This window comes from Felis catus, chromosome B1, assembly GCF_018350175.1.
Source record: "Felis catus isolate Fca126 chromosome B1, F.catus_Fca126_mat1.0, whole genome shotgun sequence".
NCBI lineage: Eukaryota > Metazoa > Chordata > Mammalia > Carnivora > Felidae > Felis > Felis catus.
Genome location: NC_058371.1, coordinates 22,031,481 through 22,050,258, shown reverse-complemented (window position 1 = coordinate 22,050,258; position 18,778 = coordinate 22,031,481). Strand labels below are relative to the sequence as shown.

Here is an 18,778-nt window from a genome sequence, read left to right as displayed (position 1 = left end):
AATAAAATTAAAACAAAAGTTCCTACTTGAAAAATGTGTATACCGTATACATTTCTTCTTGGAGAAGAAATATAGGAGAAAGAGTTGACAATATCACAAGTTTCACTTAAAACATAAACAGTATTATGATGCTGATTACATGTTAATTGAAAAGGCCATCATGCTAAACTCTATCTACACTATGATTAAAACTATAAAATACTTATATGCATTTTCAAGAGGTCTGTAATATAATATTGAAAGCAAATGAGTCACTATAGTATTTGTTGACTTTTTCTTGACTGTTCATTATGTTTTTATGTCACAATTATACAGTCCATTTACACAGTTCATTGAATAAGTGTCCAGAGGAGTCCATACAAGCCTACCTCCACACAGCATTATATCTGGACGTAGCAATTTCAAAATCCAAGATTCACTCTAAAAAATTATGTGCAGACAATACTCTATTTCCTTGGAATTTTGGGGACATCATATGTTACAGTTACAGGACTTTTTTTTTCCTTTTTTTTCCCCCTGATTTCAAAACTGTCTCTAAGGTAGCCAAATCCTTGCAAAACACAGCCAGTATATGATGGATGAGAAATAATTGTGCCATATCCCCTAGCAATGAGATCCTAAATTTGACTTTTCCTGTTTGAGTAGAGCTTTAAAATACAAACTACTATACTTTTCATATAAAATATTGGGGCGCCTGGGTGGCTAAGTCAGTTAAGCATCCAGCTTCGGTTCAGGTCATGATCTCATGGCTCTTGAGTTCAAGCCTTGCGCCAGGCTCTGGTGCTGACAGCTCAGAGCCTGGAGCCTGCTTCAGATTCTGTGTCTCCCTCTCTCTCTGCTCCTCCCTGCCACTCTCTTGCTCGCTCAAAAATAAACATGATAAAAATTTAATAAATTAAAATAAAATATATGGTATGTGACCAAGGCTTTGTGTGAATGTCTTGTAATTACATAATTGTGTTCCAAATACAATGATTTCAAAACTCACTATCTGTTTTATCGTAAAATAATTACACCAAATCCATCAACTAGTATAACAAGATAACAATGATATATAAATTTCCAACATCACGAAGTCCTATAGCCATTTAAGATATTAATGTTAGAAATGTTTCAAAAAAAATAGAAGAAGTAAATTTGGTACGCTAAACACAACTAAAATAATCCAAGTAAGAACTGTGCAAAAGGACCATCAAGCGTAAGAATGAGATTAACACCACTAGTCAGGTGTCAAAGTTATCTGAAGAGCGAAGCTTGAGGTTTTATACAAATTTCTTGATTTAGTAGAGAAGTGCAGTATAATAGATCAAAACAAACTTAATCAAAACTTTAGCTGCCTCTATAGTAATAAAGACTGCTATATTTTGGCATATGGTTATTTCCAAATGACTTGGCATTTTAATTTTCTAAAATTGCTATCACAAAACACTGATGTACCAAGATGCTTTTGGCAGCGGTGGTAGATAAACTATTTTCTTCCCCACCAGAATAAAGGTCAAACCGTTTAGTGAACCTGATTTAGGGTCCTGTTGGGGTCAAGTAACCTCAGTGACTGGTTAACTCATAGGTAAAGAAAGAACAATGAAACATAAATTTCATGGGGATATATTAGGTTGTCACATGACTGAGTGGATGGAGTTAGAGTGTATTATGCGAAGCAAAATAAGTCAGCCAGAGAAAGACAAATACCATATGCTTTCACTCATATGTGGAATTTAACAAACAAAAGAGATTTACAGAGGGGAGAAAAAGGGAAAGAGACAAACCATAAGACAGACCCTTACCCACAGAGAACAAAATGAGGGTTGTTGGAGGGGAGGTGGGCTGGGAGATGGGTTAAATGGATAGTGTGGATTAAGGAGGGCACTTGTTGTGATGAGCACTGGGCTTTATTTGTAAGTGATAAACCACTGAATTCTACTCCTGAAACTAATATTACACTATATGTTAACTAGCTGGAATTTAAATAAAAACTTGAAATAAACAAAAAATAATTACAAAAAATAGAGATAAATAAATAAGTACGTTTTCAAAACATCCACAAAAATGTGCTAGCTCAAGAAATGATTTTCATCATCCATAAAATGGGAATTATATAACTTATCACATAGGGGTGCTGAGAAGAATAATTACCTATCAGAAACTATAGGATTGTTTCATTGTTTATTGTGTCGTTGCTGTTCAAAATTGGTAATGTGGAAACCAATATGAACTCTTTTTGAAAACATGTTAATCTTGGAAACAGCATCACAAGACTGGCTTCAAGGAAAGTAAAAGAGACCTTTCCATTCAGTACATTCTATTCAAGACATAACATTTTGGTTACTTGGGGCCTCTGAACTAAACTTCTATTTCTGAGGTTGGTTTCTCTTTCCATGCAAACTTTCATATATGTTCCTGATACCAAAAGTTTTAACCTCCTCATTTTCCCATCAGGATACCTATTGTCAATCTCTCCCTTTCTCAACCAGGCCAGGGTTCTGATAAATTATAGCATTAAGCATTCAAAAATTCTTTCAGTCCACAAATATTTATTGAGTGTCACTTTGTTCAAGCCACAGAGGCAAATAAAGCCAACTCAAGAAGCTTAGAGTCAAATGTGGAGACAGACCTAAACAAATAATAACAAAACATTATGATGAGTACAATCAAATAGCAAAAAAGGCTGCCATATATTAGGAGCCCCTACACTACTGCCTTAAACTCTGGCAAATTTCCTGGATACCTACTTCGTTTTACTTGACCTTCCAACATAAACATAGTCAGGCAGTTATCAAAGTTAAACTTACTTTCTCCAAAGTGAGTTTAGAAATGTGTGGAACAACTTTTGGTTGTTACAGTGACTAGGACTTATCTAGTTTTTCATTTGGTGGGAAATTCCAGGAATAAAATTTCATTGTAGCATGCAGAATTTTTTTTTTTTAAAAAGGAAGAGATGGAAATTTTATCTTTGTTAATAAGAGTAAATATTTATTAGTTCCCAAACCACTTTGGGAAATTATTTTCAAATATCTACTAATCTAAACACATACATAGCCAATGAACTAGCATTTCCTAAGTATATAACAGAATGAAGTGCAAAGAGCAGTCATAAAAAGATAAATGCAAGCATTTCAGAGCAGTGCTATTTATTATTGGCAAAAAAAGCAAACTACCCCAAAGTCTTTAAAGAACAGAATACATTGCGTTACTCATACTGTGAAACATTCTATGAAAAAAAAAAATACAACTATTGCTCAAAGCAACAAAACGGATGAATTTCACAAACAAGATGTTGACTGAAAGAAGCAAAACACATAGTTTCATTCCATTTGTAAAAAATTCAAAACAGGCATAGGTAATCAATAGTGATAGAAATTTAATATGGTTATGTTTAGGATTAATAACTGGGAGGGAACGAAGAATGTTTCTGAAGGGCTGGTGATGTTTTCTCTTGGTATTTGATGGTGATTAAATACGCATGTTCACGTATTAATTAATACGTATTATTAACAGCATTATATCCCTATAATCCCATCTTAAATTGAAATGTTGTCAATTAAAATGCATTTAAGGGGTGCCTGGCTGGCTCAGTCAGTAGAGGATCATGAGTTCGAGCCCCACGATGGGTGGAGAGATTACTTAAAATTTAAAAATCTTAAAAGGCAAGGGAATTAAAAGCAAAAAATGAACTATTAGGACCTCATAAAGATAAAAAGCTTCTGCACAGCAAAGGAAACAATCAACAAAACTAAAAAGCAACCAGCAGAATGGGAAAAGATATTTGCAAATGACATATCGAACAAAGGGCTAGTATCCAAAATCTATAAAGAGCTCACCAAACTCCACACCCGAAAAACAAATAATCCAGTGAAGAAATGGGCAGAAAACATGAATAGACACTTCTCTAAAGAAGACATCCAGATGGCCAACAGGCACATGAAAAGATGCTCAACGTCGCTCCTCATCAGGGAAATACAAATCAAAACCACACTCAGATATCACCTCACACCAGTCAGAGTGGCCAAAATGAACAAATCAGGAGACTATAGATGCTGGAGTGGATGTGGAAAAACGGGAACCCTCTTGCACTGTTGGTGGGAATGCAAACTGGTGCAGCCACTCTGCAAAACAGTGTGGAGGTTCCTCAAAAAATTAAAAATAGACCTACCCTATGACCCAGCAGTAGCACCGCTAGGAATTTACCCAAGGGATACAGGAGTACTGATGCATAGGGGCACTTGTACCCCAATGCTTATAGCAGCACTCTCAACAATAGCCAAATTACCGAAAAAGCCTAAATGTCCATCAGATGATGAATGGATAAAGAAATTGTGGTTTATATACACAACGGAGTACTATGTGGAAACAAGAAAGAATGAAATATGGCCTTTTGTAGCAACGTGGAGGGAACTGGAGAGTGTTATGCTAAGTGAAATAAGCCATACAGAGAAAGACAGATACCATATGTTTTCACTCTTATGTGGGTCCTAAGAAACTTAACAGGAACCCATGGGGGAGGGGAAGGAAAAAAAATAGAGGTTAGAGTTGGAGAGAGCCAAAGCCTAAGAGACTCTTAAAAAATGAGAACAAACTGAAGGCTGATGGGAGGTGGGAGCGTGGATGATGGGTATTGAAGAGGGCATCTTTTGGGACGAGCACTAGGTGCTGTATGGAAACCAATTTGACAATAAATTTCATTTATTTTAAATAAATAAATAAATAAATAAATAAATAAATAATCTTAAAAAAAAGAAAATGCATTTAATACATCTAACCTACCAAACATCATAGCTTAACCTAGCCTACCTTAAATGTCCTCAGAACACTTAGATTAACCTACAGTTGGGCAAAACTATCTAACACAAAGCCTATTTCATAATAAGGTATTGAATATCTCATGTAATTCACTAAATACCGTACTCAAAGTAAAACACGGACTGGGTGTATGGGGAAAAGAACAGTTCTACCGGGAGTGGAGGCTTGTGTCGCTGCCCAGCATCAAGACAGAGTACTGTGCCACATGTCACTATCCCGGTGGAAAGATCAAAATACAGTGTGAAGTACAGTTTCTAGTGAATGTGCATCACTTTCACACCAGTGTAAAGTTGAAAAACTGTTAAGCGAAGCCATTGTAAATTGAAGACCATCCATACTAACACTGTACATACCCAACACCATAACCTCAAGTTGTATGAAGTTTACAAAGCCAAAAGGAGAAATAGGTAAGTTCAGGGCTATACCTGTGTATTTTAATACCTCACTGTCGGTAACTAATAAAACAAGTAATGAAAAGTAAGGGTACAAGAGACTTAAAAATACAATTAATCGACTTGGCCAGATATACACCTATAGAACCCTCGGCCCAACCTTTACACAATGAACATTCTTTATAAGTGCACATGGAACATTTGACAAAACAGACCATTTACGAAATTAACCATTCATCAGTACGCATAATATGCTATGCCATAAACAAAGTTTCAACAAATTTCAAAGAACTAAAATCATACAGGTTATTTAGTGTGACCACAGTGGAATTAAATAAGAAATCATAAATAGGAAGGTAACTAGATCTTCAAGAAATTATTTTGAAAGGAAGCCATGTACCTCTAAATAAGTCTTATGTTAAATGGAAATTAGATATATTTTAAGCTGAATGAATACATAACACATAACTTGTGGAGTGCAGCTGAAACAGAGTTTAGAGGAAGATTTATAGTTTTCAAAAGTGTATAAACACAAACTTTTGTTTAATCACTCAATGTCGATTATAACCATATTGAGATACAATTTAACCTTATCAAACTATTAAAAGATAAAAATTCTCACAGTAAGTACTGACAAAAAAAAATCCAGAACAGGAACTCTTACAAAGTAATGATTTACGTGTAAATTATACTAACCACTTGGAAGAAAAAAACATATAGAGTTGAAGTTGTATTTATCGTATAATCTAGGACTTGTACTAAGATACATGTGTTATAAAACTATATGTTAAACACATATACTATACTCCAAAAACATTTTCAAGAATAGCAGCTTTATTTGTAATAGTTCAACAAAAGGAAAATTAACTGAATATGTAATGAAGTTCCACTGGACAGTGAAAAATAATGAACATTTAATTATCAGCATGAATTACTGCCAGAAAAATAATGTTGAGTAGAAAAAAAATCAAGTTGCTGAAATACAGAGAGACAGATACACGGAGAGAAATATTTATAGAAATACAGGCTTTTTTTTTCTAATCATTTAAGATACTTTTTCTAATCATTTCTAATCATTTCTAATCATTTCTAATCATTTTAAGATACTTTTGGTGTCACGTCCATCATTTACATAAGATTGAAATATAAGATTCAAACAGACAGACACTATTATGATTCAGGTATATATCTATGTAATAAAAGAGTAAATAAATACATGGAAATACTGAACATCAAATTCATGACAGAGGGAGCAATGCAATCCGGGGCATGGTACCTGGGCCTCCAGAATGCTGGTAACATGTTATTTCTTGAATTATACAGTGGGTATACACATTGTACAAGTTATACCAGTCTTTCTCTTTTGTATTTTTATATATCATAGAATACTTTATATAAAGTATAAATATATATAATATAAATAAGGTGTATATATATTATATAGATAAGGTATCTGTATATTATATATAACATATATATATATTACATATATAAGGTATATATATTATATATAAGGTATATAATATATATATAAGGTATACATATAATATATATATTTTTATATGTATATATAAAATAAAAGTAAATATTTCCAATTTTTAAATCAATGAGTACATTGGTATTTTTCCTTAAGTACAAACATTTAATTTTTTTGGCTTAAAAATAATTTGTTTTCCTAAAATGTATAGTAAAGTGTATCAAATGTCTCTAGTAGTCAACAAGATGATGATTTAGTCCCTTTCTTTGTCTTTTAATTATATTTTAGACTTCCTAAAATTTGACTATCCTCAAATCATTATGTTTAAATTCTTGGTAATTCTGCCATAGTCATTCCACATACAGCTAGATTAAGTGACAATAATTTATTGTGTTTTTCCTTTTCTATTTTAACCTATATTGATAGAATGATGATACCTTTGTAAAATGAAGTAAAAATATTTTCTCATTTTTCTAATGTCCAACAAATATCCAATAATATATACTGTAATGAGTAAATATTCATTTTGGAAATTATTCTTTATTTAAATTTTTACTTTAAGTGGTCTTCTTATGCACAAACTTAAACTTACGAGATAACTGTTGCATGACACAATCTCAAATTGATAAAATATAGGTCTCCTTTTTGTTTGATGACCAACAATTGACAAACTTCCTTGTACCCACCACCTGAGGTCAGAGTTAGCAAGAAATTACATCCATTTCATTGTTCCTCCCTCAACCTAGAAACACATACCCCCACACACAAGATACCCACTCTTCTGCATTATTTGTGATGTGCTTCTTCTATATTACAGTTTTTAAAATCATGTCATTGTATTTCTAAAAACTGACTGCTTAGCTTTAATTTTCTCGTTACAAGAAGTTTCATGTTTGATTTGGCTCTTTCTGTAATTTACTTTCTTCAATCAGTAGTATAATGAAAATATTTATCTTTATTCTTTACTATAGTCTTCATTCAATTTGACTGCTGTATAATATTCAATTGTGTGAGCATACTGAAATATATTTATTCAGTTGCTTGCCAATTGCCATTTGGGTGGTTTTTTCTTAATCTTTGAAGAAGATAAATTTGGAAAGCTATCTAGTCTCGATCATTTTTTGTGATATAATCTCAGATGACTTTTGTTAAGGCAATGTATTCTCATATGTCTACTCTGATTTATATTTCTTACTAAATCCATCTAAAAGTATATATTAGTTTCAAATTTATAAATTTGTATAGTACACTGGTTCACATACTTATTTTGAAAACTTAAATATTAAGCAAAAAAAAAAAAACAAAAACAAAAAACGACACCAGCCATAACCATCCCATCTGGAGTTAACACCGTCTAAATTTCTCAAGAAATACATTGCTGCATATACTTACAGACTTTTTCCTACCCATGTATTTTGTCTCTCAAAAATAAAATAAAATGAAAATATTGTTAGAACATCTATTTTTATCTTTCCTTATTAGAACTACTAGAGTCTATAATACTCATGACATCACAGGATTCCATGTATGTATATATCAGAGAAAACTATTGAAATGAGCCAGTTCTTTCATTACTAAAGCAGTTGAACAGTTTTATTTTGTTATCTGTATTTTGTGAATGATCTTCTCAAACGCTTTACCCATTTCCTTTTGTTATTCATCTTTTTTAATCTTTAATATTTGAAGAATATTATATTTTTATATAGGTTGTAAATGTTTGCTGACTTTCCATTTATCTTCCATCTAAATAGATATTTATTTATATTTGTGAGGTACTTAAATACTTAATTTTGCATAAATGTATTATTTTAGTTATAATTTTTGATTTTGTTAACTGACTTTAACAAAATGTTCTCAGTTTGCTAAAATGTAAATATATAGTTATCTGTATGTTTACTTGCGTGATACATATTTAACTTTACGTAGTTAAATGAATACATAAATTTAGTTATGATACCTGATTTTATTCTCTGACTTTAAAAAATCTTCCCAATTTGTTAAAATGTAAATATACAGTTTTATATTTACAGTTGTATACTTATATACAAGTAAATTTGTATGTTTACTTGTAGTTATCAGGTGTGCTTGGGAAGAGGGGGATATGTTTCATTTAAGTTTTTATTCCATCAAAAGTTTAACCTCCATTCTAAGTGTAACTCTGTCCCCCTCCAAAATCTGCTGTTTTGTGTCAAAGAGTAATGTCACTCCATCACCAGATCCCTAAGTATAGCTGCTGCACCTCTCCTGGGCCCTCAGTGCTGTTGCTCTTAAATACTCTTCTACGATGACAAACACAATCTATCTGGTGGGTTCCCAATTTTTCCAAAGCCTGTTCTATATAGCTCTCATTCTTCCAGATTTTGAGGAATTAAAGGGTTTCTGCCATACCTTCTAATTTGGAATTCCTACTTTTCCCTTGGAATCTAGCACTTCTGCCACTGCAAAGAAAATCAACTTCTAAGTACATATAAACACTGGGTAGTTCATAAAGAACAGATACATATTGCCCTCAGTTCTGGTGGCTGGAGGTTTAAGATAAGGGTGCCAGCATGATCAGATGAGAACCATGTTTCAGGTATCAGACTTCTAGTTGTATCCTCGCAGGAGTGATAAGGGATCTCTGGAGCACTAATCCCATTCATAAGGGTTCCATCCTCATTACCCAGTAGCTCCTAAAAGTGCCACCTCCTATTACCATCACCCTTATGAATTTGGGGGGACATAAATATTCACATCATAGCATTATACCTAACAGAAACTTTTTTCAATGCTCCCCTTTGGATAGCCTTTAAGCTGATATACATGCCCCAAGATTATCCTGATGTTTAAATTCCTATTGATGGGGGGTGGAAGGGAGGGGCAAGTGGGTGATGGGCACTCAGGAGGGCACATATTGAGATGAGCACTGGGTGTTGTACGGAAACCAATTTGACAATAAATTTCATATTAAAAAAATAAAATGAATTCCTATGGCTATTTCTATAGTACTTGAGAAAGGTCATGTAAAATGTATTTCTCCTACCTCTTTCCTCTCACATTACATGGAAATGTTAAAATGGAGGCTTTTCAGTATGGCAGTGAAATCATGAGAGAGATTAAAAATTAGAAGAGTACTTTAGATCACGAGAAATTTCTACCAGGATGTAAAAATAAGGTCATTAATTCTTAGGGAGAAAAAAAAAAGCAAAGAATATAGTGAACAGGAGGGGAGGAAGAAATACAGAGGATTTAAGTTACTGTTTTAGAAAGATCTTCAAGTAACACCATTCATATTCTGTAAATTAAGCAAAAAGGATAAAAGAACAAGTAGAGATAGGTAACAATAGTTTTGATAACAAAAAATAATTAATTTGTGTAGGTTTAATATAGTTCACTGAAATAGATTTATATAAGACAGAAATAGAGTTTTTTAATTGAACTTGAACTAGGAAAAATTCAATTCCCACATGATTACTGACCCTATTATCATTCTGCAATAAGACAATGTTTTTCTTCAACAAACTCCTACCCCCTATATATAAGAATAATGTAGTATGTCTTTGTCCCTGATGAAAGGAAAATCTCAGGTAGTTTCAGCAGTTTTCACAGCTCCTAGATTTGTAAGGAGATCTTCAAGGGTCATATGATAGTGGACAGAAGTGGCCCATGGACAATTTGCCTGAGTTCACACGGAAAGCGGGTATCATTGGTAAGTCTTAAATCCAGACTGCCTGACCAGACTCGAAAATCTTCCTAACTGATCTTCTGGTATTCACTTTCTCCAGACAGATTTTGATTTAATTATTTTTAAGTTTGTTTATTTTGAGAGAGAGAAAGAGAAGGGCATAGAGAGAGGAAGAGAGAGAATCCCAAGAGAGAATCTGTGGACAGTGAGCACAGAGTCTGATGCAGGGCTCGAGCTTATAAACCATGAGATCATGACCTGAGCCAAGATCAAGAGTCAGACACTCAACCTACTGAGGCACCCAAGAGCCCCAATTTTGATTTAATTCTTATTGGCACCTTTCCCAGATGTGCATCAAATATTACCTGTAATATTCATATGTGAGTTTAGCAGACAGAATTCTGCAGTTAAATAAATGAAGTTAAATAGTCTTTTTCAAAGAAGTATGCAGGAAAAGTCCTTATGGATGAACATGGCAAAATTCTTTAGGAGGTGCTCTATTATGTGATGTTTTCAAAATTATTTAACCATTTGGTCTGAGGTATGTAGATGAACTGATGTTCAGCAGAACACTCTTTGCAAGTCATGTTGTTTTATGTTTATTTAGTTGAGAGAGAGAGAGAGAGAGAGAGAGAGAGAGAGAGAGAGGCGGGGGGGGGGGTGCAGGGGGAGGAGATGGAATCCCAAGCAGGCTCTAGGCTCTGAGCTGTCAGCACAGAGCTCCACGCTGGGCTCAAACTCCAAACTGCAAGACCATAACCTGGGCCAAAGTTGGACATTTAATCTACTGAGCCACCCAGGTGCCCCTGGAAGATCATCTTATAGTTTATGCATATCCTTCAATTAAAAAAGAATTTATTATACCATCTCAAAGGGAGCTACTGACTAAATTTTGAACTCAGATATTTGGCAAAGAGAAAATTCTAATTGGTTCCAAGATAAGAAAAATTCTGAAATTAGAGATGCTACTTAGCACAGTATTAACCGCAATGGATACAATTATGAATAAGCCAGATACAATTTCGGCCCACATGGAACATACAGTTGAGTAAACTGTACAAACATACAACAATCTTGCAAACAAATAATAATTTCACAGTTGTAAAATTACAATTGTTGCTATAATAAGGGTTATAAAGAAAACAATACTTGTGTTATAATCTATGATCCAGTAAGAGGGAAGAGTATGTTTGAGCTCAAAATTGAAGAACAAATGAGAGAAAATCAAGTGAATATGTGTCAGAAGAACATTAAAAGCAGAGAGATGATCCCGTGCAAAGCACTGGGGTGACAGGGAATGCAAGTTTTTGTAAGGCAAGTTGGAAAGAATGAAGGAGAATATTATATGAGATAAAGCTAAAAAAGTAGGAAGAGACCAATCCTTGTGGCTCCTTGTTAGTTAAAGATATTTATTTAAGGTCAACTAAAGAGTTTGGAGCAGAGAAAATGCCATGTTATTTTTATTTTGAAATGGTTAATCTGTCTAGAGATAACAGGATATGACAAATTCAATAATACTAGACATTGCAAAGATACCTGCTGTAGTCCAGGAGACAAATGATGCTCTACTACAGGCAAGATGGAATATAGAATTTGACCAGGGTAGTAATAGAGTAAAGCAATATTTGAGAGGTAAAATTTATTGGACACACTAGAAATATGTATTTGGATTGTGAGGGAGATCATCTCAAAGATAATTCCCAGGTTCTCGTTTGCAAAAATGATTTTATGTAGTAAGAAAAAAAACACACAAACACATACACACACACATACCTATACATACAGATACACAATACGAATGAATGAATAAAATGAATGAATGAATGGGGATGGCATCATCACGAGAGAGTAAGAATTTTCTACTGTTCTCCCCTAAAAGAACTCCAGTTTAAACAATTATCCATGGATAAGACATCCTTTATGGAAGTCCAGGAATCCAGTGGAGAAGTTCTAGCACACTGCTGGAGCAAAGAAAGTCTGAAATTTGACATAATAAAGAGGGTAAGTGGAACAGTGTCATGTTACTCACATCATCCCTCCCCAATGCGGCACAACCCCGTGCCTAAAGAGACTCTTCTGGCCAGTTATTTTTTCCACAGGGAAGAGAGCTGAGAGCACGTGAATGAGCTCCAGGCCTTGCCAGTTCTGTGGGATTCTGGCAAAGACACCCACTTCTTTCTTGCCTCATCTAGAATACTGAGGTATGCTGCAAGATTGCGGAATGATAAACATCTGGGGGAGTGCCACTGAAGAGACGTGGATCCTATCAGCTCTCCTGCAGACTCCATCAAAAAGCCCACTCACAAGCCCCTAGGAATGCCTCACTTATAGAGCCCCCAAATGGCCCACATGCACCACTAGTGCTTCGGGCACCTTATACACTTACCCCACCCTGTGGCCAGCTCCCTGTGTGAGCTCTCCATGGCAGGGGGAGTGAACTGTGACAGGGAGCTAATGAGTACTCACAGGACCACCATAATTTCCCAGTAACTGAACTCAAAGATACGGAAATCTACAATTTGCCTGATTAAGAATTCAAAGTAACTGTTTCAAAGAAGCTCAGTGAGCTACAGGAAAACACACAAAGCCAATTTCATTAAATTAGAGACACAATACATAACAAAATGAGAAGTTTACCAGAGACATAAATCATGTAAAAGAGCCCAACAGAAATTCTAGAGCTGAAGGATACAATGAATGAAATGAAATGTAAGACACATCGACAACAGATGCATCAAACAGAAGAAAGAACATCAAGTGGAAGGCAGGAGTTGTGAAATCATCCAGTCATAGGAGAACAAAGGAAAGCCTACATGAATTATATCATTTAGAGAAACAATCTATGTATTACTGTAGTCTCAGAATCAGGAGAGAGAGAGAAGGGAACAGAAAGCCTATTTAAAGAAAAAAAAAAAAGGCCGAGAATTTCCTAAAATTAGTGGAGAGTTTGGACACAAGTTCATAAAACTAACAGGTCACACAAAAACTAAAACAGAAAAGTATCTTTTCCAAATTTATAATAAGACTGTCTAAAATCAAGAATTTTAAAAGAACAAAAAGAAAAGAAATTTAAAGAATTTAAATTAAAAGAATTTAAATTCTTTTAAAAGAATTTAAATTCTTTTAAAGAATTTAAATTCTTTTAAAAGAATTTTAAAAGAACAAAAGAAAAAAGAAATTCTCACATACAAAGGAATCCCTAGAAGGCTATCAGTGGATATGGATAATATAATCAAAGTTCTGGAAAGAAAAACTGCCTAACAATACTTTACCTGGTAAAGTCCCTCAGAAATTAAGGTGAGATAAAGATGATCCCCCAAAAATTTAAAGCACAGAGACTGGCATCACTAACCTGCCTTACAAGAAAAGCTATAAGGAATTCTTCAAGAAGAAACCAAAGGATGTTAATTCGTAACATTAAAGCATATGAAGATACACAATACACTGGTAAAGGTAAGCATATAGTCACATTCAGAAGACTCTAATATTGTAATAAGGTGGTGTGTTAATCACTTAACTCAAGTATAAAAGTTAAAAAGCAAAAGTATTAAAAAGAGCTATAATAATTTGTTAAAGGATACCTAATGTAAGTAGTAGTAAATTGTGACATCAAAAATATAAAATGTGAAGGATTAAAGGTTTTGTATGCAATTGAAAGTAGCGTAAAATAGACTGTTATATCTGTAGGATGTTTTATGTAAGACTCATAGCAACCACAAAGCAAAAACCTACAGTAGATATGCAAAAGATAAAAAGAAGAGAATCAATAGCATTGTGGGAAATTATTAATTCACAAAGCAAGGAACTAGGAGAGGAAGACAGAACAATGAAACTTTAAAACAGAGAAAAAAAACCCCAATAATATATCATTAGTAAGTCCTTACCTATAAGTAATTACTTAGAATGTAAATAGACTAAATTCTCCATTTAAAGTCATGCAGTGGGTTAGTGTATGAATAAAAAAAGACCAACTATATGTTGCCTACAAAAGACTCACTTCAGCTTTAAGGATACATAAGGACTAAAAGGAATGGGTTAGAAAAGATACTCCGTGCAAGGAAAAACCAAGAGAGCAGAGGAAGCTACATTTATATTAGACAAAAGAGACTTCAATACAAAGCTGTAATGAGAGAAAGAAGGTCATTATGTAAGATAAAGGGAACAATTCATCAAGAGGATATACAGTCACAAATACACATGCACACAACTTTGAAGCACCTAAATATTTTAAAAGCAAATACTGAGGAATCTAAAGGGAGAAACAGACAACACAATAATAGCGGACAATGTCAATACAGCACTTTCAACAAAAGGTAAGTAACCCAGACAGAAAATCAATAAGGAAACATTGGACTTAAATTACAATTAAATCAAATGGACCTAAGAGATATATAAAGAAATTCCACCCAATAGCAACAGAATATACATTCCTCTTACATGTACATGAAATATTGTCCAAAATAGATACATTATGTCACAAAACGAGTCAAAGCAACTTTAAGAACAAGTATCTTTACGGACCACAAAGTATGACTAGACATCAGTAACAGGAGGAAAATTGAAAAATGCACAAATATGTACAAATTAAACAATACATTCTGACCAACAGGTCAAAGAAGAAATGAAAAGGGAAAAACATCTTGAAACAAAGTGTAACATAACATGCCAAAACCTATGGAATGCAGCAAAAAGTAGTTTAAGAGGGAATTAAAAAAAAAAACAAAGACAACCTAACTTTACACATCAAGAACAAGAGAAACAGGAACTAAGTCAAACTTAGAAGGAAGGAAATAACAATGATTAAAGCAGAAATAAATGAAACAGAGACCAGAAAACCAATAGAAAATACCAAACTCTGACCTGATTTTTTAAAAAACTTAAACAATACTGACAAACCTTTAGTTAGAGAAAAAAGGAGAAGTTTCAAATATATAAAATGAGATCTAAAAGAGAAGATATTACAATTGAGATCACAAAAATTCAAAGGATGATTTTTCATCCAACATTTTAGCAAGGCTGCAGAGGTAGCTGCTAATCTCCAAGTTTTACATGCCACCCAAGGACTACAAGAAGAAGAAAGATGCTGGATGGTCAGCTAAAGAAGATAAAGACCCAGTGAACAAATCTTGGGACAAGGCCAAAAAGAAGTGATCCAAAGGCAAATTTCAAGACAGGCTCAACAATTTGGTCTCGTTTGACAAAGTAACACATGACAAACTCTGTAAGGAAACTTCGAACTATACGCTTATAACTACAGCTTATTGTCTCTGAGAGACTGAAGATTTGAGGTTCCCTGGCCAGGGCAGCCCTTCAGGAGCACCTCAGTAAAAGACTTAATAAACTGGTTTCAAAGCAGAGAATTCAAGTAAGTTATACCAGAAACACCAAGGATGGAGATGCCCCAGTTGCTGATGAATATGCATGAACAGATCCCACCAACTGTACATTTTGGAAAATAAAACTTTATTAAATCAAAAAAAAAATCAAAGGATGATAAGAGACCACTATGAACAATTATATTCGAAAAATGGATAACTTAGAAGAAATGTATAAAGTTTTCCACATATATAAGGTACTAAAGAGTGAAGCATGAAGAAATAGGAAATCTGAACAGATCAATAAAGAATGAAATTAAACTATTAATCAAAAAGCTCCCAACAAAGAAAAGCCCAGGACCAGATGGTTTTATAGGTGAATTCTATTAAATATTTAAAGAATGAACACCAATACTTCTTAGACTCTTCCAAAGAATTACGAAGAAAGGAGCACTTTCAAAATCGTTTTATGATACCAGTGTTTCCTGATACTATTTGCCAATATCCCTGAAGAATAGAGATGAAAAAATTCTCAACAAAATACTAGCCAACTGAACAGATAATTTTAAAAAAATCATACAGCATGGTAAAGTGGGGTTTATTCCTGGGATGCTGAATGGTTCAACAGACACAAATGAATGAATGTGACACACCACATTAGTAGAATAAAGGATAAAAATCATATGATTATGTCAATACATGCAGAAAAGGTGTTTGACAGGGGCATCTCGGTGGCCCAGTCATCTGAGCATCCAACTCTTGATTTCTGCTCAGGTCATGATCTCATGGTTCGTGAGATCAAGCCCCGCATCAGACTCTGTGCTGTCAGCTCTGACAGCAGAGCCTCTTGGGATTCTCTCTCCCTCCCCCTCTCTCTCTGCACCTCCTCCACTCATGTGCACTTGTTCTCTCTCTCTCTCTCTCTCTCTCAAAATAAACACTAAAAACGAAAAACAATTTTACAAAATTTAGCATCCTTTTATACTAACTCTCAAAAAAGTTATTATATAAGGAACATATATCAACAGAACAGAGGCCATATGGGACAGGTCCACAGTTAACATCATACTCAATGGTAAAGGGGTGAAAGATTTTCTTGTAAGACCTAGAATAAGGCAATGGTGCCTACTGTTCACTCCTGTTCAGTGTGAAACTGGAAGTCCTAGCAAGCAATTAGGCAAGAAAAAGAAACAAAAGGCATCCAAATCAGAAAGAAAAACGTAAAATTATCTGTTTGCAGATGATATGATCTTATATGTAGAAACTCACAAATAGTCCACCAAAAATTGTTACAACTAATAAATTCAGTAAAGTTGCAGAATACAAAAACATACAAACTTCAGTTGCATTTCTATAAACAAAAAACTGTCTAAAAACAAAATAAACAACCCCATTTACAATAGCATCAAAAACAATCAAATATTTAGGATTAAATTTAACCAGGAGGTGAAAGGCTTGTACAATCAAAACTGTAAGTCGCTGATGAGACAAACAGAAGAAGAAACAAATAAATGCAAAGATATCCGGTGTTCATGGATCAGAGAATCAGTATTGTTAAAATGTCCATACTACTCAAAGCCATCTACAGATTTAATGCAATTCCAATCAAAATTCCAATGACATTTCTCACAGAAATAATCCGAAAATTTATATGGCACTTAACCCTGAATAGCCAAAGCAATCTTGCAGAAGAAAACCAAATTGGAAGCACCACACTTCTGAATTTCCAACTATGTTACCAAGCTGTAATAATCCAAATCATAAAGTACTGGCATAAAAATAAACATATAGGCAAAAGAAACAGAATTGACAACCCAGAAATATACCTACACATATATGGTCAAGTAATTTTCAAGAAGGGTGCCATGAATACTTAAAGGGGAAAGGATAGTCTTTAAGAAACGTTGCTAGGGAAATGGATGTTCATATGTAAAAGAAACTGGACCCCTATATTACAGTACTCACAAAAAATTAACACAAAATGAATTAAAGACTTAGATGCAAGACCTGAAACAATAAAATACCTAGGAAAAAATGTATGGAAGAGCTCCTAGACATTGGTCTTGGCAGTATTTTTTTTGCATATGACACCAAAATATTTCAGTAAGGCTTAAAAGCACAGGCAATGAAAACAAAATAAACAAGCAGGACCATATTAAACTAAAAACCATCTGCCAGTCAAAACAAATAATCAATAAAATGAAAGGGAAAACATACAGAATAGGAAAAATGTTTGTAAGCCATTTATCTGATAAGAGATTAATTTCCAAAACACATAAAAAACTCATGCAACATTTTTTTTTCATAAGAAGACATACAAATGGCCAAGTGGTGTATGAGAAGATGTTCAACATCACTGATCATCAGGGAAACACAAATCAAAAATCACAATGAGACTTCACCTCACACCTGTGAGAATGGTCATCATCAAAAAGAAAAAAAAGATTACAAATGCTGCCATGAATGTGGAGAAAAGGAAGTCCTTATGTACTGTTGGTGGTAATGTAAACTGCTGTAGCCAGTGTGGAAAACAGTACAGAAATTCCTCAAAAAATTAAAAATAGCAATCAATACCATATGATCCAGCATTCCCACTACTAGATATCTACTAGAGATATCTGCACCTCCATTTTCTCTGCATCATTAAAGACAACCACCAAGACACGGATACCACCTAAGTGCCCACTGATGAATGAATAAATACGGTCCATATATACAATGTACATATATACATTATCTGAAAATAGAAGACGGCCTCATCAATCAACTTTCAACTGAGAAAGCGAGAAGAGAATTGCTGCACCTTGTACTCTTAAGAGAGAAGTAACATATTTAGTGAATTGTTTCCATTTTTAAAGCAACCTATACCAATTTCTTTTTTGTGCTTCTACTGACATACCAAGATGGCCAGAAAAAAGCATTATTGGATCTAAAACAATAAATATTCCTGGCATGTCCTGGTTTCAAGATAAGCATCCCAGATGTGTTACTGTTTCTCTCATAGTCTAGAACTCAATGGAAGGGCAGTTCATGACTCAGTAGCAAAATTTTTGCTTTTTTAATTTTATTTTTTTATTTTTTTAAATTTATATCCAAATTAGTTAGCATGTAGTGCAACAATGATTTCAGGAGT

At 33.9% G+C, this 18,778-nt stretch overlaps 1 long non-coding RNA gene and 1 pseudogene across 9 annotated transcripts in view; one reads left to right on the top strand and one right to left on the bottom strand.

Annotated features, from left to right (window-relative positions):
* LOC111560024 overlaps positions 1–18,778 on the bottom strand; it is a 319,103-nt gene that overhangs the window by 274,478 nt on the left and 25,847 nt on the right. The gene's annotated exons all lie outside the window — the stretch shown is intronic.
* LOC101084789 lies at positions 15,380–15,755 on the top strand (annotated as a pseudogene).